The sequence below is a fragment of the Aethalodelphis obliquidens genome, unplaced genomic scaffold (assembly GCF_003676395.1).
Source record: "Aethalodelphis obliquidens isolate GAN/ISIS:26980383/991018 unplaced genomic scaffold, ASM367639v1 scaffold23, whole genome shotgun sequence".
Lineage (NCBI taxonomy): Eukaryota > Metazoa > Chordata > Mammalia > Artiodactyla > Delphinidae > Aethalodelphis > Aethalodelphis obliquidens.
Genome location: NW_020837967.1, coordinates 26,469,004 through 26,495,991, shown reverse-complemented (window position 1 = coordinate 26,495,991; position 26,988 = coordinate 26,469,004). Strand labels below are relative to the sequence as shown.

Below are 26,988 nucleotides of genomic sequence, written 5' to 3'. Positions count from 1 at the left end.
CCCCTCCCTCCCCCTCCTTCCCTCCCCGTCCTGGAGGGCTAGTCCCCGCTCTGGCCACCAGGTAGGAAACGTTCACCTTCCCTAAAGCACAGTGAGAGGTTTCAGCAGAAACTTCACGGCAGAACCAGTAGCAAATGGAAAATAGTCGTTAGAAACACCGTTTTGCTTCCCCACAGGCTTCCAGACAGGAGTCCTGTAGCGTTCCGGGAGGGCTTCTGTGTACCTGAAAGCTTCACTGGGTTCTCAAAAATAGCACAAGGCCTCTCACAGGATATTTGAGGTGCACATTTTTCTCTCCAGAAGGCAAATAAGCTAGAATTTTCGAACACTCACTGGAAAAGCAGAAACTGCTCTTGGATACTCTAGTTCAGAGAACTGGAATGAAGTGAGAACACTTTCCCCGTGTTTTTTTGTTTTCTTTGTTTTGTGTTTTTTTGCGGTACGCGGGCCTCTCACTGTTACGGCCTCTCCCGTTGCGGAGCACAGGCTCCGGACGCGCAGGCTCAGCGGCCATGGCTCACGGGCCCAGCCGCTCCGCTGCATGTAGTATCTTCCCGGACCGGGGCACGAACCCGTGTTCCCTGCATCGGCAGGTGGACCCTCAACCACTGTGCCACCAGGGAAGCCCTCCCCGTGCTTTTAAATGCCTTTTTTTAATGTGGGTTAAGATGACCTTGATCCCACCAGTAGACACTCTACCAACAAGAGACCAACCTTGAAAAGCCAGAGGGGAATGAGGGAGTGGGAAAAAAGAAAATATTTGGTGGGGGAAAAAAGAGAGAGGGAATGAGCAGTGTACTGTCTTGGGGGTTGGAGTGTTTGGGGACAGTGCTGGACAACCCAGGGTGGAGAGTGTTTAGGAACTAGAACTGGGTTGTTTTTCCTTAAAGCCAGGGAGGCAGATGTGTGGGGATGTTAGGTGTCACATGTCAGGGTAGTAGGCTGTCCCTGCTCAAAAACAGAGCCTTTCTGCAGACACATAAAGAAACAAGATCGATTTGACCTTTGTTTGGGGTCTTCTTCTCTTCTTGAGAGTGTGAAAGTTGTTAGGAGTGGAATCATTTTGCCCGAAGGGGACTCTACCTCCAGAGAACCCTAGAGTTGCGAACACCAGAAAGGAAGATTCCGTGCCAATAGGTATAAAGGGCCCATTCAAAAAAAAAAAAAGAGAGAGATTACACTCAAAGACAGTCACAGCATCCTAGCTGTAGAGTTGATGCATGTCACAAACTGGTGAAGGTAAACAAGCTGGTGAGGGTCCACCTTTCAGAGGCATTCTGGAGTGGTCCTGGAAGCAGGGAAACTTCTTTGGGTACTTTATTTCACTTGTGCATTTTAATCAGCTGTGTGAGAGAGCGTTTACTGAGCCCTATGTAGAAACTGGCCAGAGATCTACAAAGTTCTGGACAATTGACCTTGGTTCGCAAAGGAGGGAAAAGCCAGCACCGACCAAGATCTGAGCATTTGTGTCCTCATGTGCCAAATGCATGCCAAGGGGCCGAATCTCCCATTGCTTAATCTGATTGCAAAATTGGAATTTGCTGGAATTTATTAACCTTGAGATTTTCCAAGAAAAAAAGCTTCTAATAATACTTAAATTTGTAGAATTCCCAGCTGGCTTCTTCCAGTTTTTTCTTGCCATGTGGAAGCACTGACGTGGCTGTGTCTCAGCTCTCAGTTTAACTGACCACTTCTCAGAGTGCTGACCACCCCACCGAAAGAAGCCTCCCAGGAGGACTTAACTAGTCTTTGTCTCTTTGCCTGTCCCCTACCACTGCAGTGAGCACCATGAAATAGGGACCTTTTCTGTCTCCTTCAAGTCTGTACCCCTAAGAGCTAGAAGAGAGACTGACCCGCGGAAAGAGCACAATTGATGAATCATCTGGTCAAAGATGGCTGGCTACCTGACGTTCTTTGTTGAACCAGGTGCCGGAAAGGTGAGGCCCACATCTCCCTGGACACAACTGATGAACCAGTTTGATGATTCTGAGTGGCTGTGTTATGGAAAAGAGCCTTCAACACAGAGAGCACCCAGCTGTTTGCTGAGGCAGAGGTCTCTCCCCGCACTGCCTGCAGCTAGAACATGACCCAGTTCTGTCCAGTGTCCTTTAGAGAAGGTCTGCCATGGGCAGCTGAGACAGGCTTGAACATGTTCGACTCCCCCCCCCCCCCACCTTCTGCCAGCTGAATGTGCTCTCTGTGAGACCAGCCACCCTGGCTCAGGGCAGCTCAGCAACCCTGGGGCACAGCAGATGAGGCACGGAGGCTGTGGCAGTATTTGCTCCGGTTGCCTAACAAGAGAAGCATACCGTCTCACAGCTCTAGAAGCTAGAAGTCCAAACACAAGGTGTCAGCAGCGTCCGTTCCTTCTGGGGCTGTGAGGGAAGGATCTGTTCCAGGCCTCTCTTGGCTTGTGATGGACATCTTCATGGTCATGGGATGTCCTCCCCATATACCTGTCTCTGTGTGTAAATGTCCCCCTTTTCTAAAGACAACCATCATATTGGACTATCCTCATTAGCTCATTTTAATTTGCATTACCTCTGTAAGACCCTCTCTCCTCCGAGGTTGCATTCTGAGGAACTGGGACTTCAACATACGAATGGGAGTGGAGGACACAATAGCAAACATAACATTCTGTAAACGGGGGGCTCAGTGGGTTTCAAGGGCCCATTCATCGGTGTTAGAGTGAGGCCCAGGGGTGTGAGGCAGCCAACAGGGGCATTTACAGGCCATAACCAGGAGAAGGTGACAGGCAAGGTTGGTCTGAGTGTCCGATACCTCAATCAGGAAAGGACTGACAGTGGAGAACACCATGAATCAGGGAAGTACAATCGCTATATTGTGCGATCATGGAGTTAAGTCTCATTATGGGACAAGATTGCCTCTTAGTGGAATTTTTTCAGGAGATTTCAACAGAATTCTGATGCTGGGAAAATTTGCACGAGGTCTGATGAAGTCCTAACGGCCCACTTCCCCAGGTCCGACCTTTCCTTACAGATCGAGACAAACAGTCAAAGAAGTCCAGCCTCAGCGGCCTTCTCAGTGATGTGCGATGGACCGCGAGCACGTTCAGAAATGAAATGGCTCTCTTTTTAGATTCTAACTTCCTAGAGATTCATTTATTTGGTAAGTGCTTTTTTGGATACCAGTATGTGCTAGGCAGTCCGTTGGCAGAACTGGGTTTTCCAATTGGAGTACTGGCAAAAAAAAAGGAGTCCATTAAACTCTTTTGAAAATCCCTGGAATAGAAGGAAGGCCAGTGGCGGGGAGCACAGGAAGCAGAGAGAGAGAAGAGGATGGTGCGTCGGGCAGGATCGCAGACGGGAGGGCCTTGAAGCCATGACAGAGTCCGATTTTATTCCAGAAGCAAATGAAAGTTATCGGAGGATTTTAAGGAGGGCGTGGCATGATCTGATTCATGTTGCTAAGAAGCTATCCTGGCTATTAAGGTGCAAAAGTAGAAGCAGAGAGACTATTACTAAGCCACCGTGGGTCAGGTCCCTAAGGAAATAGAGTCCAACATGGAGAAATGCCTGTGAGACAAGTACCGGGGACTCTTTCCAGGGGAGCAAAGGCAGCAGGACGGGACCAGAGGAAGGCTGAATTGCAGTCCAGTTACCACAACCACAGGGAGAGCTCTGAGTCTGGGGGCCTGGGGGGCCCTACAGAGTTTTCCCGTATTGAGGAGAGGGCTCTGGGGGGGGTGCTTTATATCTCGTTATCTTTATATCTTTCTCCCCCCACAGCTAAATTTTTATTTAGTTGATAACCTCCATTACACACTAAGTTAATCTTTTTTCTTCCCGTGTTACTGACAGATAATTGACATGCACCACTGTGTAAGTTTAAGGTGTACCACGTAATGAGCTTACATACATCATGAAGTGATTGTCACAAGTTATCACAGTAAGTCTATTGTCACAATAAGTTTAGTGAACATTCATGATCTCATATAGATTCAAAATTGTAAAAATAGAGAAAAATTTTTCCTTGTGATGAGAACAATTAGGGTTTACTCTTTCATATGTAAGCTACAGCCATGTTAATTGTACTTATCATGTTGTACATTACATCCCTAGCAATTATGTGTCTTATAACTGGAAGTCTGTACCTTTTGAGCCCCTCCATCCAACCCCCCTCCCCCCCGACACCCACCTCTGGTAATCACAAATCTGATCTCTTTTTCTATGAGTTTGCTTGTTTGTTTTTGAAGTATAATTGGCCTACAACACTATGTAAGTTCCTGGTACACAACATAGTGATTTGATATTTCTGTGCGATAACTATAGCTATGACATGTCACTATACAAACATATTACATATTAATTTTGAGCTATATTTCCCACACTGTACTTGCACACCCATGACTCATTTATTTTGCATCTGGAATTTTGTGCCTCTGAATCTCCCTCACCTATTTCTTTCCTCCTCTCACCCTGCTCCCCTCTGGCAACCACCTGTTTGTTCTCTGTATCTGTAACTCTCTGTTGTGTTATGTTTGTCCATCTGTTTTGTTTTTTAGAGTGCACATATAAGTGAAATCATAAGTATTTGTCTTTCTCTGACGTATTTCAGCATAATACCCTCTAGGTCCATCCATGTTGCTGCAAATGGCAAGATTTCATTTTTTTCATGGCTGAGTAATATTCTATTGTGTGTGTGGTATATATACACCTTCTTTATCCATTCACCTATTGATGGGCATTTAGGTTCCTTCCATATCTTGGCTATATTGTGGATAATTCTACAGTGAACACAGGCATGCATATTAGTGTTTTTGTTTTCTTCAGATAAATATCTAGGAGTGGAACTGCTGGATCGTATGGCAGTTCTATTTTTAATTTTTTAAGGGGCCTCCATACTGTTCTCCATAGTGGCTGCACCAACTTACATTCCCACCAACAGTGCACAAGGGTTCCCTTTTCCCCACATCTTCACCACACTTGTTATTTGTTGTCTTTTTGGTAACAGACGTTCTGACAGGTGTGAAGTGGTATCTCATTGTGGACTTGATTTGCATTTTCCTGATGATTAGTGATGTTGAGCATCTTTTCGTGTGCCTGTTGGCCATCTGTATGCCTTCTTTGGAAAAATGTCTATTCAGGTCCTCTGCTCATCTTTTCATTAGGTTCTTTGGTTTTTTGATGTCGAGTTGTATGAGTTCTTTGCATATTTTGGATATTAGCTTCTTATCAGATATATCATTTGCAAATATCTCCTCCCATTCAGTAGGTGGCCTTTTCATGTTGTTGATAGTTTCCTTTACTGTGCAAAAGCTTTTTAGTTCGACGTAGTCTCATTTGCTTAATGTTGCTTTTGTTTCCCTTGCCTGAGGAGACAGATTCAAAAAAATTTTGCAGACTGATGTCAAAGTTTTCTTCTAGAAACTGCCTATGTTTTCTTCTAGAAGATTTATGGTTTCAGGTCTTAACATTTAAATCTTTAATCCATTTTGAATTTATTTTTGTGTGAGAGTATAGTCCAGTTTGATTCTTTCCCATGTAGCTGTCCAGTTTTCCCAGCACCACTTATTGAAGAGACTGTCTTTTCCTCATTGTATATCCTTGCCTCCTTCATCATAGATTAATTATCCTTGCCCAGATAAGTGTGGGTTCATTTCTGAATAGATTCGTGGGAATCTATTCTGTTCCATTGATCTGTGTGTCTTTTTTTGTGCCAGTACCACATTGTTTTGATTACTGTAGCTTTCTTTGTAGTATAGTTTGAAATCAGGGAGTGTGATACCTCCAGCTTTGTTCTTCTTTCTCAAGATTGTTTTGGCTATTCAGGATCTTTTATGTTTCCATACGGATTTTAGAATTATTTGCTCTAGTTCTGTGAAAAATGCCATTGATATTTTGATGGGGATTGCATGAAATCTGTAGATTTCCTTGGGTAGTATGGTCATTTTAACAATATTAATTCTTCCAGTTCATGAACACAGTATATTTTTCCATCTGTTTGGGTCATCTTAAATTTCTTTCATCAGCGTTTTATAGTTTTTTGTGTGCAAGTCTTTTACCTCTGCAGGTAGGTTTATTCCTAGGTATCTTATTCTTTTTGATGTGACGGTAACTGAGATTGTTTTCTTAATTTTTCTTTTTGATAGTTTGTCATTAGTGTATAGAAATGCAACAGATTTCTGTATATTAATTTTATATCCTGCAACTTTACGGAATTTGTCAATGAGTTCTAGTGGTTTTTTGGTGCTGTCTTTAGGATTTTCTATGTATAGTATTATGTCATTTGCAAACAGCAACAGTTTTACTTCTTGCTTTCCAATTTGGATTCCTTTTATTTATTTTTCTTCTCTGATTGCCATGGCTAGGACTTCCAATACTATGTTGAATAAAAGTGGTGAGAGTGGGCATCCTTGGCTTTTTCCTGATCTTAGAGGAAATGCTTTCAGCTTTTCACCATTGAGTATGACGTTAGCAATGGGCTTGGCATATATGGCCTTTGTTATGTTGAGATATGTTCCCTCTATACCCACTTTCTGGAGAGTTTTAATCACAGATGGATGTTGAATTTTGTTGAAAGCTTTTTCTGCATCTATTGAGATGATCATATGGTTTTATTCTTCAAATTGTTAATACGGTGTATCACATTGATAGATTTGCAGATATTGAACCATCCTTGCATCCTTGGGATAAATCCCACTTGATGCTGGTGCATGATCTTTTTAATGTATTGTTGAGTTTGGTTGCTAATACTTTGCTGAGGATTTTTGCACCTCTTTACCTATATTGGCCTGTAATTTCTATTTTTGTGATACCATTGTCTGGTTTTGGTAACAGGATGATACTGGCCTCACAGAATAAGCTTGATCAGCTTCTTGTTTGTACTTTGTCTTCACTCTTTCCTTTCTGTAGTCTCAGTCTAGCCCTTTTGGTGAGAAAGGAGAGTGAAAGAAGAAGAAGTAAAAGGACAAGGAATCTTCTAACTTCTCTGCCCTGTCATAAACTACCTTTGCATTCATTGCATTAAGCCTAATCTGGCTCATTCTCTTGTGAATGTTTTTCCTTAGAATTTCAAAAATCTTGCAGTGTTGGTGGCCCTTCCCACTGTATTTTGCTCCATCCCAAAACAGCCTTCTTCCTTCTGACTACATTCTTGGGAATCTACAGTTCACACATTTACTTTCTGCTGAGGTCTTATAGCTGCCATCCCACCTCCTCCAACCCCCAGTGTATTTTTCACCCACAGCCAAAATCTGGCCCATGGAAAGCACTCACACATTATTTGCTCAGCAAACTCTAGAGCACAGGTCAGTCCTATCGCAATAGATGCTTTCCTCCACTTTGCTGCCAGAGCCACTCTACTCTGCCTGTCTCTCACCCCCCAGGCTCATCCACCATCTCCTCCCCTCCTCACAACTGCACAGGATAAAGGACACATATTAAGCTCTCTGAGTAGTCTCCTTAAAGTCCTTCTTCTTCCTTCCTTCTGAACTGAGGTTGGGGGGCAGGTGAGTAGAAAAAAGATGGCTAGCACAGCTCTCTCCAAAAAGCTCTTCCCTGGAAATCCACTCATTTCCCTTCTATAACTTCAATATCGGTGAGTCAGGAAATTGACTTTCCAGTTATAACCTTTACAATTTTACATGTCAGCCTAGTGCCTTACTCTGGAATAAATTGTCTACTGTATCTTGAATCCCAATGTCTTGAATTAGTGAAACAATTTTAACATATTATTTCTTAGGTATATGTACAAATTGTGGATGATTTCAGAGCAAATCAATAATATACATTGCCTTAGAAAGTGAATGGATGGGGAAGAATTATTAGTGTTTTCATTTATATGCCTCCTTATCTTCTGATGTGTTACAATGAGCCTGTGTTCCTATAGTAAATGATTAGGACTGTGTAAGAAACAATAGACGTAGAACATATGAGTAATTTATATATATACAGATTATTCAAAATTAGGCCATATATCAAAGGTCATTTCATATGCATTAATCAAAATGATTTTGATTCTAAAGTAAAAGTGGTGTAGGATTGCCTTAAACATTTTGACTTGAAGGAAACACAGAAGTGTTTTCTCAGATCTTTATCTCGTATATACATGTAGTGCAATTGATTGTCCTTTTGATTGGAAGATTTGAGTGAAAAGATAATCAAAATGACAGAATCTCAAACTGAATTTGGGGAGCACTGAGGCAGGCATGTTGTGTGCTTCATTTCTGTATAAATGAAAAAATAAAAAATAAACCCATAGAGGTACCTTCTCTTACCAGTTCTATCATTTTATAGAAATGATAAAAACTGGCCTACAGGGTTAATTAAACCTGTATGCTACATCCCTAACATGACAGTGGGGAAAGAGAACGGGAGGGAAGATGAAATGGGTGAAACAAGTCAACAAAATGTGGGTAATAGAAAACAGAAGGGTTGAAATGGCTTAGCCGAGAAGAGAAAGCTGAAACCTAAAAGCTTGAAGGGATCAAAGCCAATAAAAATAAAACATTTGCAGAAAAATAGACCTGGAAAGACTCAGAACTTGGAGGCATCTCTAAAGGTGAAGAGTAGACTGAAAACAGGAAAAGAGCTTGAAAGCCTTGTTCAAGGAGGAGCTGGACTTACAAACCTTTTCCCCGACAGGGAGGTTTATCAGTCAGGGCGCCAGGAGCAGCTGAAAACACTGTACGGAAATCATGGAACCCGGAATGCTGACCATCCCCGCCGCCCCCTCTCCTGGACCCTTCCTCCCACTGGCAACCCGACTTCCATCTTCAGGCAGAAGATCTGACACTGACCAGCATGAATGCAAAGATCTACAGGTGCTGACATTTGAGAGTTCTTCCAGTCAAATAGGTGTTGGAAGAGGGGACGTGTATGGGTAGCATGGGGCAGGAGTGGTGGCAACAGAATTATACCCTCTACTTCCAGAATAAAGAGTCAGCAATACTCTCTAAAAAGAAAAACCAAGCCATAGCAGTTTAAGCATGTCATTTAGAAATTTGGAAATGTTGAGCAATACCAAAGACAAGTAAGAAAAAAAAAAAAAAAAGACAAGTAAGAGTCTTGCCCATCACTGTGATTTTTAAGAAAAGAAAAAAAACAGGATCCAATCAACTTCTCAAGAAAAACCAGGGCCAGCCACCTTGTGGAAAGGCTGTGCTCCATCATCCAGGCCTGGCTAATCACACACAGACTTAAGAGACCCAGTCCTGATGAACTCAGACATTGGAGAGGGCAAAGCTTCTGTGACAAGTAGCTAGTGCTGCAAGAATGCTGCAAGACACGGAGCCCAAACTCAGTGGTACACGTGGATCTGTACTCACAGACCTTCAGGTCAGTTGCAGTTCTTGTAGCTTGGCTCACCTAGGTGAGCCCTGCGTAAGTGCTCTGCTTCAGGCTCTGCTTCTGGGCTTGGTTCCAGGCCTTGTTCCGGAACTCAGGCTCGGGGCAGTGGCTACCTGTGGGATGTACTTGTTGTAGTGAGTCACTTTCATGGACATTCCAAGCCTCTGATTGCATCACATCAACTGACATCCCATGGATCCAAAAACTCACATGGCCAAGCTCAAAGCCAAAGGTTGGGAGCTATTATTTGCCCACCATGAAATCATGGCAAGGGTGTGGATAATCTGACACCACTTCAACAGAGTGAAGAAATCACTGGAACTAATAATCTACTGAAGCACCCTTCTTCGTGTATCATTCATCAAGTGGGTTCTAATTTTGGTCTTCATTCCCAGTGCGTTATCATGGTGGTTCTGTCACCTTATCATATTGTCTATCCTCTAGCAGGAATATCTAAGGTTGTTTGCAAATAATTTAAACACACTGTAATCATAAGTTTAAAAAAAAAGAATATCTAGGATGAATAGCCTAGTTAAGTGTTCTGATTTGCTTCTTTATTTTTATGCAATTATTCTGAGTCTTTAAAAAATCTTTTTATAAATTATTTTATTCAAAGTCTCTCTTTTTTGTTCTAAACTCTCTCTTTTATCTAAGTAAGAAGACAGAATACCATAAAAAAATGTTTCACCCCATTTTATGTCAAGTAGCACTTGGTCCCTGTTCTGGATTTTTTAAAAAGTAGAAACTCAGGGCAAATCCACTGGAATGCAGGGAAAGTTATTTGATATAGAAAATGTGCACTCTAGCCAAGAAGTGATTACTCCAGAAATCCTCATGGAGAATAAAGGATTTAATGTGAGACTTGATATTTTGGAAAAACAAACTGAGGATTAATAATATCCGGGTGATGTCTCCCAAAAACACCAAAGGAAACAGTGAAGACGTCTTAAAAGAATGGCTTCCAGATGCCTAGTAAATCATGTGTCTCTACCAAATGAGAACATGGCTTAAGGAGGATATTACTTATTTTGAGAAAAGAAGCATTGTTTGGGTGACTAGTCGTCTTTTGCCCTTCAACTCTGTAATATTATTAGAGATACAGAAGCGAGGAGCATTATCCTTTTTGAATAATGGAATGATGGATACCATTATTTGCGGTGAAAATTAGTTCTACCATTCAGTGTGACTTTTGTAAGAAAATTAATAAATTAGGGTTTTACGGTGAGATGATTTGTCTTCTTTGGTGACTGGAGTATATCTCGGAGTCTTGTAAAGTGGAAGAAGGATGATTGTAAAAAGGTAGGATGAGAAAACCGGGCCGAGGCTTAGTGCACAGGAACGTTTTTAGATACATAAATTTCAGAAACAATTTGGAATCTGGAAATTGATTTCCTATAAAGCATCTACACCCACAGACCCTTTGGCAAGAGTTCATGTGTTCCCAGTTTGGAAACCACTCACTTGGTTCACTGATGGAGCGTCTCGTGCCCCATATTCCTCTGCCCTTTGCAGTCTTAGGTCACACCCTCCAATACGCTCCAGGGTGGATCTGCACCGATCACAATGTGCCAGAACTTACTAGCTTTCAGAGTTGGGGTCCTGAAGAGCATTTACTGAGGTCACTGGCATTGGTTTTCCATATTGAAATCTTCCTTTGACTTTGTCGGTGATTCATATTCTCATCCCTGTAATATTACCTGGCAAGTGTTTGGGCTTGAGCAATTCTGCTCTGGGTTTTGTCACTGGATTAGCAAACAGCAACAGCAGCAATAGCAGCAGGAACAAAACTAGTCTCTAGGGATCGCAAACAGATTGTAATCAGGTATCATAGAACAGAAATTAGAATGTGTGCATTCTCTCTGAGAGATATTGCATTTACTCAATTAAATTTCCTATAGAGGATTTTAAGCACAAATGGGCCATTTTGCAATTTCCATGAACTGTAAGTTCTTAAGGTTAAAAAAAAAAAAAAAAAAGAAGTCTAAATGAACCTAATTAATCTTCTGTTTCCTTCCTAACTGGCAAATCAGCTGAAAGAGGCAGAAGCACAGATTAATAAACCATATGCAATATATTGCCAGCTGTCATTTGAGGAAACTATTTTTTCTTCTGTCCTATTGATTACCTAAGTGTTATAGTAACATCACAGGAGCTCTTTGGGATTAGGGAAGCCATGATGATTTTTCTCCCTCCTTTGCAAAATTGTCTACTTCCTTAGTTTCTGTAAACTCACTTTGTATTAGTTAAGATTAGGTTCTGGTGTGAGAAACAGAGTCCAAAAACCAGTGGCTTACGGAGGACAGAGGTTTATTACAACAAGAGTCTGCAGCAGTGGTTCAACTCCGCAAAGTCCTAAGGGACCCAGGCTGCTCCTCCCCTGGGCAGGACCCACATTTCCACAGTCCGCTCCATCTCCAGACATCAGGACCACATTCCTGCCAACAGCAGGTTGGAAAGCATGAAAAGGGGCAAAGGTCATGTACTGCCTTACTTTTAGGAAACTGCCACACCACAATTCTACTCATATCTCAATGGCCAAAATTAATCATATGGAACATTTTTGCTTTTTACATTTTGAAGCTATCGTAATAGGTACATAGAAATTTAAATTTTTTTTTTGGCCGCGCTGCACCGAGTGGCATGTGGGATCTTAGTTCCTTGACCAGGGATAGAACCTGCACCCCCTGCACTAGAAGCACGGAGTATTAACCACTGAACCACCAGGGAAGTCTCTTGTTATCTTTTCTAAGGATCTGACCCTTTTATCATTATAAAGTTAACCTGTTTTTCTCTAGTAATGATGTTTGCTTGAAAGTATATTTTTTATGATTTTAATAGAGGTACACCAACTTTCTGTTTGGTGATTTCCTGGGGTATGTTTTCCATCCTTTTACTTTCAACTTTTCTGGAAACTAACATTTTAGATATGTTCATTGTAAAAGAATATAGGTGATTTTTAAAAAATACATCTGACAATCTATGGGATTGACATGTACACACTGCTATATTTAAAACAGATAACCACCATGGATGTATTGTATAGCATGCGGAACCCTACTCAATAATCTGTAATAACCTAAATGGGAAAAGAATTTGAAAAAGAATAGAAACATGTATATGTATAACTGAATCACTTCGCTGTACACCTGAAACTAACACAACATTGTTAATCAACTATACTCCAATATAAAATAAAAAATTTTTTAATAAAATAAAACACAAAAGACCCCGAATAGCCAAAGCAATCTTGAGAACGAAAAACGGAGCTGGAGGAATTAGGCTCTCTGATTTCAGACTATACTACAAAGCTACAGTAATCAAGACAGTATGGTACGGGCACAAAAACAGAAAGATAGATCAATGGAACAGGATAGAAAGCCCAGAGATAAACCCACGCACATATGGTCACCTTATCTTTGATAAAGGAGGCAGGAATGCACAGTGGAGAAAGGACAGCCTCTTCAATAAGTGGTGCTGGGAAAACTGGACAGGTACATGTAAAAGTATGATATTAGATCACTCCCTAACACCATACACAAAAATAAGCTCAAAATGGATGAAAGACCTAAATGTAAGGCCAGACACTATCAAACTCTTAGAGGAAAACATAGGCAGAACACTCTATGACATAAATCACAGCAAGATCCTTTTTGACCCACCTCCTAGAGAAATGGAAATAAAAACAAAAATAAACAAATGGGACCTAATGAAACTTCAAAGCTTTTGCACAGCAAAGGAAACCATAAACAAGACAAAAAGACAACCCTCAGAATGGAGAAAATATTTGCAAATGAAGCAACTGACAAAGGATTAATCTCCAAAATTTATAAGCAGCTCATGTAGTTCAATAACAAAAAAACAAACAACCCAATCCAAAAATGGGCAGAAGACCTAAATAGACATTTCTCCAAAGAAGATATACAGACTGCCAACGAACACATGAAAGAATGCTCAACATCACTAATCATTAGAGAAATGCAAATCAAAACTACAATGAGGTATCACCTCACACCAGTTAGAATGGGCATCATCAAAAAATCTAGAAACAATAAATGCTGGAGAGGGTGTGGAGAAAAGGGAACCCTCTTGCACTGTTGGTGGGAATGTAAATTGATACAGCCACTGTGGAGAACAGTATGGAGGTTCCTTAAAAAACTACAAATAGAACTACCATATGACCCAGCAATCCCACTACTGGGCCTATACCCTGAGAAAATTATAATTCAAAAAGAGTCATGTACCAAAATGTTCATTGAAGCTGTATTTACAATAGCCCGGAGATGGAAACAACCTAAGTGTCCATCATTGGATGAATGGATAAAGAAGATGTGGCACATATATACAATGGAATATTACTCAGCCATAAAAAGAAACGAAATTGAGCTATTTGTAATGAGGTGGATAGACCTAGAGTCTGTCATACAGAGTGAAGTAAGTCAGAAAGAGAAAGACATGCTAACACATATATATGGAATATAAGGAAAAAAATGTCATGAAGAACCTAGGGGTAAGACAGAAATAAAGACACAGACCTACTAGAGAATGGACTTGAGGATATGGGGAGGGGGGAGGGTAAGCTGTGACAAAGCAAGAGAGAGGCATGGACATATATACACTACCAAACGTAAGGTAGATAGCTGGTGGGAAGCAGCCACATAGCACAGGGATATTGGCTCGGTGCTTTGTGACCACCTGGAGGGGTGGGATAGGGAGGGTGGGAGGGAGATGCAAGAGGGAAGAGATATGGGAACATCTGTATATGTATAACTGATTCACTTTGTTATAAAGTAGAAACTAACATACCATTGTAAAGCAATTATACTCCAATAAAGATGTAAAAAATAAAATAAAGTAAAAAAATATAGTCTGACAATCTTTGCATTTGAAGAAGGTATTTAATTTATTTACATTATGTGAAATCTTATTTTGTGCTTTCCATTTGTCCCATCTTTTCTATGATTCTTTTTCTCTCCTCTGTTTCCTTCTATTTGAATTGATTAATTTTTTTTTCTAACTCTGTTGTACCTACTATTATTTGGAAGTTGTGCACTCTGATATTGTTCTCCAAAAATAACAGGCATCATTAACTTATCAAAGTCTCAGATTGAACAATGTCTCTCTCCACCTGCTGAGCCCTCATCCCTGTCAGAGTTGTCTCCCTTCTGGGATAACATGCTGTGGTGCTCACGCATTTAAATTCTTTTAACCCCTTAAAACTTTGACATTGCTGCTTTATACAGTCATCATTTCATATTATTTCTTTCTGTGCATATATTTACCAATTTCTCCGCTTTCCATTTGTTTTAAAAATAGAATCATTGAGGTATGATTGACATACAATAAACTGTACATATTAAAAGTGTACAGTTTGAAAAGTTTCAACGTAAGTGAAACAATCACTACAGCCAGGAGAATGAATATATCGTCACCTCCAAAAGGTTTCTCAGGCCCCTTTTAATCCTTCACTCCTACCTCTTTATTTATTGTTGTCAGCGGTATTTCAGGCAGGCGCCTAAATCCAAATCCTATTACTCTGTCACAGCTATTAGTGAACATCTCTCTCCATTTGTGTTTGTATCTCAGACTTTGGGTTTTGTTTTTGTTTTTTTTTTAATATTTATTTATTTTTTTATCTGGCTGTGCCGGATCTTCGTTGTGGCATGCGGGATCTGTTTTTAGTTGTGGCGTTGCGAACTCTTAGTTGCAGCAGGTGGGATCTAGTTCCCTGACCAGAGATCGAACCTGGGCCCCCTGCACTGGGAGCTCAGCATCTTACCCACTGGACCACCAGGTAAGTCCCTGTATCTCAGACTTTGAATATGAGATCACTTTCCTTCTCTCTCTTTTACACTCTTTAGATTTTCCCTTAGTGAAGGTCTACTAATGGCAGATATCCCTCAGTTTTTGATGGCCTGAGAATATCATCAGTTTGGCTTCATGCAGAAAAGATACTTTGTTCTAAGAATAGAGATCCCTTTGTACATTGAATATATCGCTTCACAGTCTCCTGGCTTCCTTTTTGCCATCAAGAAAGCAGCTGTGTGTCCCTCCTCTGAAGATAGTGCAGCTCCTTTAAAGATCTTCTCTTTTCTGTGGTGCTCTACACTTTCACTATGAGTTTTCTAGTTGTGGGTTTCCTTCGTATTTATCTGCCTGATTTTCTCTGTGCCCTTGAATCTGACAGAAGATACTTTTCAACAGTTCTGGAAAATTCTCAGCCATTTTATTCTCACATAATACCTCTGCTCCCCTTCTTTCCTTTCTTCCTGAAGCTCCAATTCGGCACATATGTACTCTATCCACAAATTTTTTTACCTATTTTTCCATATATTGCATGTCATATCTGTGCAACCTTCTGGATAATTTCCTCAGGACTATTTATCTTTGAGATCACTAACTCTCTCCTCAGCTGTGTCTAATCTACTGTTAAGCCCATCCATTGAGGGTTTATTTTCTTCATTTCAGTTATTAGGTTTTTCATTTCCAGGTGTTCTATTTGGTTCTTGCTCAAATTTGGTCATTTTATATAGTTTATTCTCTGTACAGATTTTCAAACTTTTATTTCTTTATACATGCTAAACATAATTATTTTATATTCTTATAATAATAATATCTGAAGTCTTGTATTGCTACTTCACAATCATGGTACCTTGTTTCCCTGTGTGTTGAATGGTTTCTTGCTGTGAGCTGCTCATTTCCCTTGGAAATTTGTTTTTCAAGGAATTCTTTGGGAACTGGGAAAAAAGCTTCCACCAGAGAAGACTGACCTTTGCTTCTGCCGGACACCTAGGGTACTATATGTTTAAGACTACTTTAAACTACTGGTATCATCTTATATATTTGATCTGTAATTTTTCACATAAGAGTATATCATGAAATGTCTGTCATTCTAGACAAATTCGCCTACTCACTATTTTTAATGTTGTATAGCATCTATAATAAGGCTATATTATAATTTATTTAATCCTTCAACTGTTGACTTTTGAGTAGATATCACTGAAAATGTGTACCTTTATATACATAGCTTTACATGCTTGCATAATCATCTCTAATTATATATATATATGTTTATCTCTAATCATATATGTTCACTTATTATTCAATAATACATATTGAATGTATTCATTTCAAATATATATAATATATACATTATAATATATGTATATATATTCATTCCAGAAAGTTGGACTGCTATGGCAAAGAAAATGTGTACTTTAAAAATGTTTCATACATACTACACATGACCTTCCAGAAAGATTCTATCAATTTACAGCCCACCAATATATACCCATGCCCCTGACAATACCAGATGTTATCAATCTTTAAATTTTGCTGATCTGATGAGAGAACATTATTGTTTTAATCTGCTGATATCTTACTACTAATGAGGCTGAACATATTTGCTTACTTCTGTTGACCATTTGCTTTTCTCTTCTGTATGATTGCTGTTCATTTATTTTGCAAATTTTTATAATTTTTTTCTGAGTCATTTTCTTGTTTTTTTTTTTTTTTTTTGCGGTACGCGGGCCTCTCACTGTTGTGGCCTCTCCCGTTGCAGAGCACAGCCTCCGCACGCGCAGGCTCAGCGGCCATGGCTCACGGGCCCAGCCGCTCCGCGGCATGTGGGATCTTCCCAGACCGGGGCACGAACCCGTGTCCCCTGCATCGGCAGGCGGACTCTCAACCACTGCGCCACCAGGGAAGCCCTGAGTCATTTTCTTATCTGTAGATAGTCTTTGAACCTTACAAATTTTAACATGTTCCTTTTAAACATATGATCCAGGAATAACTTTTACAATGTAAATATGAACTAGTATAAATTAGAATTGAAATGTTTTCATAATAGATACTGTTCTTGGGGCAAAGATATGCAGTGAATAATTGTTGTAAACAGTGTACACAGTGATAGTCCCCTGCATCCGTTCTTTGGTATTCTCAAATTTTACACCATGAATATTATAGTGCTCTTTGTGACTACTTTTAGAATCTGTATTTTTTCATTTCCTGTTTCTGGTCATTACCTAAAGTGAGTGCTTTAGTTGAAGTGAGTGGGTATTTGAATTGAGGCAAAAGAGCCTACCAGTGAGTAGTGATTGTATATTTCATTGTTGAGAAAATTTAATCTGATTGCCTCCTCAATCTTTTAAAAAAGTGTTGGAGATTCATGTACTAATAGTCATACTTACGGAGCTATTTCTAGTCAGGTTTCTAATGCTTTACTAGAGATATACTTATTTTCAGAGACCTTAATTTTTTTTTAACTTCAAGTGTTTAGCATGTAACTAATTTTCACCAGATGGTTCCATCTTCATTATTTATCTAAAGCAGTAGTATTTATATTTAACAACTATAGTTGGAGAGAGATTATAGCATTGTTGGAATTTGAAGTTTTACTAATGCATATTTTACTGTTTTGGAAAATGTCTACTATTTCTAATGACTGTTCAAATCTCTGTTTCTTATGAAACTCATACTTGGCTTCTTCAGTTAATTCTTTCGGGCTATGAATTTTTTGCAAAGTTATTGGGAAAGCCATTTTTCTGACAATTATAAAACACTGACTACAGCTACTGATAATTTTTATAGGTTTCTATGATGTGAGAGAAATTTGACTTTGCATATTGAAATAAACTGAAAATTATAGAAAGCTTTTTATTCTTCCATAGGAATGCTTTCCTTAATGATAGAATACATATCATATGAAATGATATAACATCAAAGATATTTTTAAACTGCTTTGAATTCATAGTTTATATAGTGCATTTAAACCAGGAGCATTTAGGACTTCACCAACTCAGAATGGATAAGTATTTAGAGGAGGAATGTGTAAATTTTCTTAAAAATAAAACCTATATGTTAAGAAATAAAATTGGTTAAGAATCATCAGGGCGGGCTTCCCTGGTGGCGCAGTGGTTGAGAGTCCGCCTGCTGATGCAGGGGACATGGGTTCATGCCCCGGTCTGGGAGGATCCCACATGCCGTGGAGCGGCTGGGCCCGTGAGCCATGGCCTCTGAGCTTGTGCGTCCGGAGCCTGTGCTCCACAATGGGAGAGGCCACAACAGTGAGAGGCCCGTGTACCACAAAAAGAAAAAAAAAAAAAAGAATCATCAGGGCTTAGAAATGATATTTTTCAGAATTTTTCCAAGCAACTTACTGATAAACATGCTGAACAAACATATAAATTCATCTGATTCAGGATTGATCCAAAAGTTAAAAAGATGACAAAGTCTTAGCAAATTTCGTATTTCACTGACTATCTGATTTAAACAGTTTAAACATTCTTTGGCATTTAAATAAAGTCAAGTATTCTTATTTATTATTTTCAGAACATATAATTTAAGATTACAAAAGTTCAAAATATATTTTTTAAAACTCAGATCCATTTGATCATTCAAAATTAATAAAAGGAGACAGGGTGGTAGGGGAGGATGATACTGAATTGCCATCCATGCTTCAGTATGAAAATGGTCTGAAAGAATAAATGACTGCACATAATTGGCTTTCTCAAAATAAGTTACTAATAAGAACCATAAACCTTGGACTTCCTCAGTTCAGTGAAAGCATATTTAACTGCTGTGTTGTAAGAGATGCTGGTCCTTATAATGGCTATAATCAGACTATTTGGAACCTGATGCATCCAAGTCAAAGTTACCTACCTAAATTATCAAGCAACTTCTGGAATTCTCTGGATTTAGGGGTAGTGTATCAGCCAGGGCCAGAAGAGATCAAGATCAAAAGGGAGCCAACACAGCAAACAGAAGAAGAATTCAGAAATTCTGGTGTAGGAATCAGGTCAAATCAAAAGTAGGAACTTGGGCCTCTGGAATTACACCAGTACAACCAAGATTACAGGGAAGGTGAGTAGGCAGAATTCACTGGGTTACACTTTGACCCCAGCCCACTATCAGAGAGATACTATCACAGAAAGAAGAGAAAAGAGGGCCTTACCTCGTAATCTGCCCCAAGGTGAAATCTTACGCTACCCTAAGGAGTCTTGAAAATATGTCCTAGTCTTAGTAAAACTGGAAAGCTAGCTTGCATGACTGACGCTAAACTTTATAACAATAAATGTGTCAGTCACATTAAGTATTGTGTTTGGCATACATAACTATTTACTATTATTTACATATCATGAAGACAATCATATACTTTTCTTTTTAAAATCTTTTCATGGTCTATGCTAAATATTTATTAGAAGCAACTTCTATGACTGTTTACAAACTAAATACCATAATTTGTGTATTACTTGGCAATGTGTGAGCAAAGGCTCTTGTCAGTTCTACATTTTGCTTTACAAAAATATTTAATTAACTTAGCTCTGTACTTAAATCAGTACATGCAAAGTTCAACAAGGCATGAAAATCAATAAGTAAGACTACATTTTGGGAAAACACTACCTTGGGGAGAAAATGTTGTAGTCTTCCATTTTCAAGCTGGCATATACAACCAATTGAATTAACTTTCAATTGTCTATTTAAAATTAATTCAATCTGATCTAGAACCAAAATACTAACAAAATGCTTACATCTGCAAAAGTTGAAGGAGTAGATGTTTCAGTCAATACCATTTTCTATATTTAAAACCAGAAAGTGACATCAACAGCCCTCAACAACTTACTTATTGTCGTATTTTTGGTCTCCAAACACATCCGTTTAACATGTGCACTGAACTTTCAGCCCTGAGAATAGAATCCCAAACATTCACTACATACATATGTCTATGATTACTTCTGACCACAACAAAACTTTCAAATGAAAGTGAAAAATAAGAATGTAAAAGGTTTGTTTCTCCATCTTGCTATTTTGTTTATAAGTACACACATACACATTAATATTAAATTCACAAAACAGGATACAAAAATTATATGTAAACTATGATTGCAACTATGTAAAAAATGCATATAAAAAAATGGGAGGCCAGGAATCCACTAAAATTGTAACAGTGGTTATGCTAGGGTTATAGAGCCACGGTGTTTTGCTTGCCTTTGTCTTGACTTTCCAAATGCTCTGCAATGTGGTGGTACTACTGTAATTCAAAACTCCCTCGTCTTCTTTGTCGAACACCCTGAAAGACTTTACTCAAAAAAATACGTAGTGATCAATGTGCAGTTTTTTGGCAATTTGGTAGGAAAGGAAAAGAGACGTTCACTGCTCATCCCACATCGGAATTTGAAAGTCCCTTTGAATGGTCTTCTCCAGAATCCCTTCTGTGCTTTAGTACCAAGAAGGCTCTTCTTCCTTCCTTCCCTCTTCACAGCTCCACATCCCTGCCACCTTACTGCTCAGCCTTTGGCCTCCAGAATGCCATGTCTTCCCTGTCAAGTTTCTATCTCTTGAAATTATCTAGGAAGGTTTAACTATGCCTTACCTTCTGCCTCTACATTTGCTTATCAAACCCATCCCATCAAGGTGCTCAGAAAACAAAAGGATGTTGCAGTCACCGGAACCCCCCTCATTATGTTTCTATGAGTGTAAACTGGCCTGATTTTTCCAAGAAGAGAATACAGCAATCCCTCTGAAAATGCAAAATATACGTACCTTTTGGCCTAAAATCCCACAGTTAGAGATCACCCCATAGAATTAGTCAAGAAAGTTCACCAATGGAAAAGGTACATGGCTGTTTACTGCAACAGCGTTTGTCATAGCAAACAACCGGAAATATCTGAAGTATCCACTGATACGGCACTGGTTTAAACACATACAGTACATCCATGGGAAGGACTACTACGTGGCTATTTTAAAAGAGTGAATGAAATCATACTAATCTAGAAAGCTCTCAAAATATATTGTTTTTTCTTTTAAGTCAAGATATTAAATAATCTTTAAGTATTTTTCAGAGGGTAAAGTGCAAGCTATCTACTAAACCCAAGACCCTAAAAAGAAAAAACAAGACTATGGAGGAGGACAGTTGGCCCAGCAATGAAGTCTCTTGGCCTTTACCAGCATATGGACTGAAGAGAGGGGAGCAAGGCTTGAGAGGTCTTGCTACCCTTTCCGGCCCAAGTGCTGTGGCCATGTGATCTTCTTTCGGGAGATGGCGTTAGTGGTGCAAGTGGCTGATGCAACCACCACAGCAGGTAGTCACAAAAGCCAGCAGATCCCACCTCCACAGCTGCCCGCGGGCTGCCCTGCTATGACCCACATGGGGCGGTACCTTGGCCAGGACGGGGGCAGGCTGAGACCTGCCACACGGGAGTGTCTGGTGAATGCGGCCACACTGTGCACTTTTCACTGCTTTGGCCTCATGTATTCCTGTTTCTTGGGGAGAAGCCAGATGGACTTGATTTTTCTGGTGAGTTACTATCACATATGACCTATGTTCTTTAGTTTCTTTCATTATATCCCTTTGAGATGCTGAAACATCAACCCTATACTTTAACAAATAGCACCTGGAGCTTCTCATCTCGTTTCTTTGTGAAAGAATCTCAAAACACTTTAGTAAAAAAGATTTATGACAACTCTTCTATTTTTTTCCATTTTATATGTCTGCTAAATTCCATTTTTTAAACATAGAGAGAGCCACTGGTGGAATTGCAATGTCTAGAGACGTTAACTTCTCCGTAAAAATAAGGCCACTCAAATCTTGTTAAACTGATATTGTATTCATTGTGCCTTTTAATGCCCACGTTCATTCCAAAGGACTTATAAAATGAAATCATCAAAAAGTTCCCAGCTGCACAAGTCTTTTGAAACTTTTCTGTTGTAACAGAGTCTGCGTTACACATTACAAAAACATGCAAGGGGGCTTAAAGATAGTTTAACAAAAAGACTAGAAAGGGAGACTCTCCAGGTGGCTTTTTAAGTGTAGAACATAATAAAACAGTGTTTGGAAAGTATTATGCCAAGATGTAATAACTAGAAAACAAGAAAGTCCATTTATAAGGTGAAGTGTAACTTTCAGTCATAAATGGAAGAAATGTTGAGAATGCAAGGAGGAAAAAAACCATGAGCACTTAGTAAATGTGTAACAACTAGACTAAAAGCCTTCAGATGTAGAAGAGCAACTGACGGCGTATTCTCGACCATCCTTCTGAGCCTCTGGCCTAAGGCTTTGAGTTATACACTATACCAGTCAGGACCTCCTCGAGGAAATCACTTGAGTATTTAAAACAGAGAGCCTGATGCAGGAAACTGGTTCCCCAGGGGAAGGCGGAGCTGAAATGCCCAACAGCAGACAGGGAGACACCCCAAGCTTAACCCTAGCAGGAAGCCACCACCATCCCTGGGCCAGAGTGAGGATGCAGAGGGCACGGGTAACCGGAGGGGAGCTGGACGCGGCCCACCACTGCATCAGATGTCCCCAGGGAGAGGGAACAGGAGAGATACTGGCTTCCCCCTCCTTCCTCCCCAACCTCCCGTTGGTGTTTGCCGCACCAGTCCCAGCTGGGGAACCAGCTCACAGGGTTCATCTGTCCCGCAGTGCAGGGGAGCAGACAGATCCCAGGGCAATCGGGTCCAGGACCAGCACAAATGCTGTCTGCATTAGCAGATGCACACCCTTCCTCCTTTATGTTCAGAGGAGAACTTCCCACGGGGAGGGACGTGCACGGCGCTAGGATGACCAGGGACTCTATCCTGCCGCGTGACACTTTGCTCAAAGCAAGTAGATTCAGCCCTGACTCTTCCTTGTGTCTTGACAGTGTTTCTCTGCTGCATTACTTAAAGTAATATTTCAGTTGGGCCGTACACGTTTTTCAAAGGGCTCATTTGGCTTGTATTCTGGGTGTCCTGCTGTAATTCATCCACTGACCTTTGGGCAGAGCACACTTTACAACCACACCAGAGGCAGGTTAAGTGGAAGCCCAGCTGAGCAGCTGTCCATGACACCAACCAATGAGAGACGCGAAGAGATCAATGGGGCATTAAAACATCGCTGGAAATGTCACTAGCTGGGGGGAGGAAAAAACCAAAAAACAAACCAAAAAAGGCCTTGCACTTCTCAAAATTCCTCCAAAGGAGATAGAACGCACTTTATCTGGTAGAACGCTTGAATCCACTTTCAGACACTGCCTCGTCCATGCCCGTAGCCAAAAAGTGCTCTTGGGAACAAACCGAAAACTAAATCTCAACAGTAAATCCGTTGACTCATATAATTTTTAAAAAGACGAGTCAAGGTGACCTTCAGGCGAGTCTGGATCTGCAGCCCAGTGACATCCCCAGGCCCACACCCTCCTCACCGTTGGCTTATGGCTGTTGAAGGACTGCCAGCGGCCCGTCTGCGAGAAGAGGGAAGACCTCTTCCCTCGACACAAGACCTTCGGGCCACCAACAATTACTGGCCAGGCTTGGGCTTCTTGGGAAGTACGGTTTCCTTAAAACTTTACTGCTTCCTTCCCATTCATCTGGTCGCTACTGCATAACTTAAGGTGTTTGAAATGGACACGGGGGTGGGAGGGCTCAGGACTAAGCTTACTCGTGTTTCTGAGAAGTTCCCGCCTTCCTGCTTCCTCTGGCACCACGTCAGCTTGTGAAGGAGAATTAGCTCTTCCAGCTTTGAGAGGCTCCAAATGTTTGGGCCCCCCAGACACCACAGTCAGCCAGTTCCCTAGAAAAGTATCTCTTAGCAAAGCCAGACCATGGAAACCTCTTAACCATTGTGGTAAGGACTGCGTATCGGTCAATTTAAATTCAAAAGGAAACATAAAGGGATACAAATAGATTATAAACATTTTATTTTATCCATCCATTCATCAGTAGTTTGGTATGAGGCCAAGGCTTTTTCTTTAAGTGTGGGTCTTTTCTCACATTAAACTTTAGACGTAATTCATTGAAGCATAAGATTTACAGTTTCTTTTATTCTGTTTTCTTTTAATGTGGAGGGAGAATTTAAAGGAACTTGTGAAGTAGAGGAGAGAAAAATCCTTTTAAATTTTTACAACTTCCCCCAATTTTTATAGTTTGGGAGCAATTTTTAAGCAGTTGACTTTTATCAAGTCTTTCCAAAGCATTTAATCTAGTTTTCCTAGGGGGAAAAAAAAAAAAAAAACACCTCTACTGTCATACTCATAGTTCATTGGTTTCTATAATTCTTTATTACTTACTAAATTATTAGGTTACAATAAACATAACTGGCATAAATAAATTTAGGAAAAGACACAAGTAAGTTGAGTGGCCATAAAACTCAGTTGGTGGGAGCAGGTGTGCTTGGTGGCTTAAGGGCAACACCTATACCCACGAACATTCTGAGGACCACGGGCTTCAGCCAAGATGTTTTACAGGAGAATGGAGCATATTAAGTGGCCAAGCAATCAATTCAGCAGATGCCAGTTAAGACAGCAACTGGGGCTTCCCTGGTGGCGCAGTGGCTGAGAGTCCGCCTGCCAATGCAGGGGATGCAGGTTCGTGCCCCAGTCCGGGAAGATCCCACATGCCGTGGAGCGGCTGGGCCCATGAGCCATGGCCGCTGAGCCTGCACGTCCGAAGCCTGTGCTCCGCAACGGGAGAGGCCACAACAGTGAGAGGCCCGCATACCGCAAAAAAAAAAAAAAGACAGCAACTGCATTACATTCCCTTTCTGCTTTCAGAAAAGCCACCTGCAGCCTAAGTTTGCTTGTACTTCTCATATAAGACCTAACTCAAGGTCACAATATATATTCAAAATCCTGATTTTTTTTTCCTACCAGACGTCAATGTCACAGCCTTGGTAGAAATGTACTCAGAGTCCCAAAGCACAGTAGGCAATATTTTCACCCACTCTATGCTGCTATATACAGAGGTGTCCAACTTCCCTGCTTGGGATCTGTATGATTATCCTCATTACCGTCCAGCCTACCTTCTCAGCTCACACAGTTCCACATTTTTAAATCTCCTCTTTGTAACACCTTATTTTATGTTAATAAATTCTGTATGCATTGTAACTATAATAGAAAAGACTTAAACTGGCTTAAGCAACAAAGAAAATACATTGGCTCAAACTTCAGAGGAAGTGCAGGTTTTAGGCGAGGCTCAGAGGTCCAGTGTATATTTGTGTAGATTGTGCATTGCTCAGAGGTGCCTGGGCAAGGGGGCAAGTGGGAGCTGGATCCAGCCCACCATCCATATGCCCAGACATGGGTCTGGGTCTACCTGGAGGAAGGGGTGCCATTTTATTCACACAAAGGAACCTCTAATCGCAAAGCCATCTCCTGCAGGCTGGACTTTTCCAGTTCATCCACCCAGAAGTACCTTATGTCCTAACAGCGGGACCCCTGCCATCCCAACAATGTCAGCCAAGAATCAGTTTCTTTTTCCCTATCTGTCCTGCGTTTTCCTTATGTCAGCAACATCCATAGGTTGGCTCCACTCATACTGAAGGCCAGCAGCAACTCAGTCATCCTTTTTCTTGTCCAGCGGGAGACTGATTCCCTAATCACTGACTAGGCTAACCTCATATTGGACCAACCTGGATCGCGTATCCATTGCTAAACCAATCACTGTGGCAGGTGGCTGAAATACACTGGTTGGCTAGGGTAGGATTTACATCTGCCATTTTACTATTTTTCTTTCATATGTCTTAATCATTTTTATTTCTCTGTTTCTCTAGTAGTGCCTTCTTTTGTGCTAAATGACTATTTTCTAGTATACTATTTTAATTTCCATGTTCTTTCTTCTAATATATTTTGTTCTGTTTTTTGGTTTTTTTCTTTTTAGTGTATTTCTTTTAGTGGAATTGTTTGTTTATCCATTCACCTACTGAAGGATATCTCATTGTGATGTTAATTTCCATTTCCTTAATGACAATATGATGTTGAGCATCTTTTCATATAATTATTTGCCATCTGTGATCTTCTTTGGTGAGGTGTCCAGGTCTTTTGCCTATTTTTCAATAAGGTGGTTTATTTTCTTATTTTGAAGAGTTTCTTGCATATTTTAGATAACAGTCCATTACCAGGTATGTCTTTTGTAAATATTTTCTCCCAGTCTGTGGCTTGTCTTCTCATTCTCTTGAAAGTATCTTTTGCACTGCAGAAGTTTTTAATTTAATTAATTCTACTTTATGAACTATATTTTCCATAAACTGTGCCTGTGGTGTTATAGGTTGGTTTTTTACTGTGCCTGTGGTGTTATAGGTTGGTTTTTTACTGTTGAGTTTGAGAATTCTTTATATATTCAAGACTAGTCATTTGTCATATACGTGGCTTGCAAATATCTTCTCCCACTCTGTAACTTTAAAAAAAATCTTAACAGGGTCTTACACAGAGCAAAGACTTTAAAATTTTTGATTGAGTTCAATTTGTCCAGTTTTTCTTTTGGGGATCAAGGTTTTGGTATCAAATCTAAGAACTCTTCAGAGATGCTGAAGATTATCTCTTTTTTTTCCCTAAAAGTATTTGTAGCTTCATGTTTTACATTAGAGACTGTGATCTATTTTGAACCAATTTTTGTATAAGGTGTAAGACTTAGGTCAAGGTCTTCTTTTCTGACCTATGGATGTCCTATTGCTCAAGCACCAATTGTTGAAATGCTCTCTCTCCTCAATGGAATTGCTTTTGCAACTTCCTCAAAAATCAGTTGAGGGCTTCTCTGGTGGCGCAGTCGTTGAGAGTCCGCCTGCCGATGCAGGGGACGTGGGTTCGTGCCCTGGTCCGGGAAGATCCCACATGCCGCGGAGCGGCTGGGCCCGTGAGCCATGGCCACTGAGCCTGTGCGTCCGGAGCCTGTGCTCCGCAATGGGAGAGGCCACAACAGTGAGAGGCCT

At 40.4% G+C, this 26,988-nt stretch overlaps 1 protein-coding gene across 1 annotated transcript in view; it reads right to left on the bottom strand.

Annotated features, from left to right (window-relative positions):
• Positions 1 to 26,988, bottom strand: part of ODAD2 (outer dynein arm docking complex subunit 2) — a 269,467-nt gene that overhangs the window by 208,301 nt on the left and 34,178 nt on the right. Inside the window, exon 4 of the mRNA XM_027122033.1 lies at positions 9,294 to 9,424. The gene's annotated coding sequence lies outside the window, so the exon portion shown is untranslated. The remainder of the gene's footprint in view (positions 1 to 9,293; positions 9,425 to 26,988) is intronic.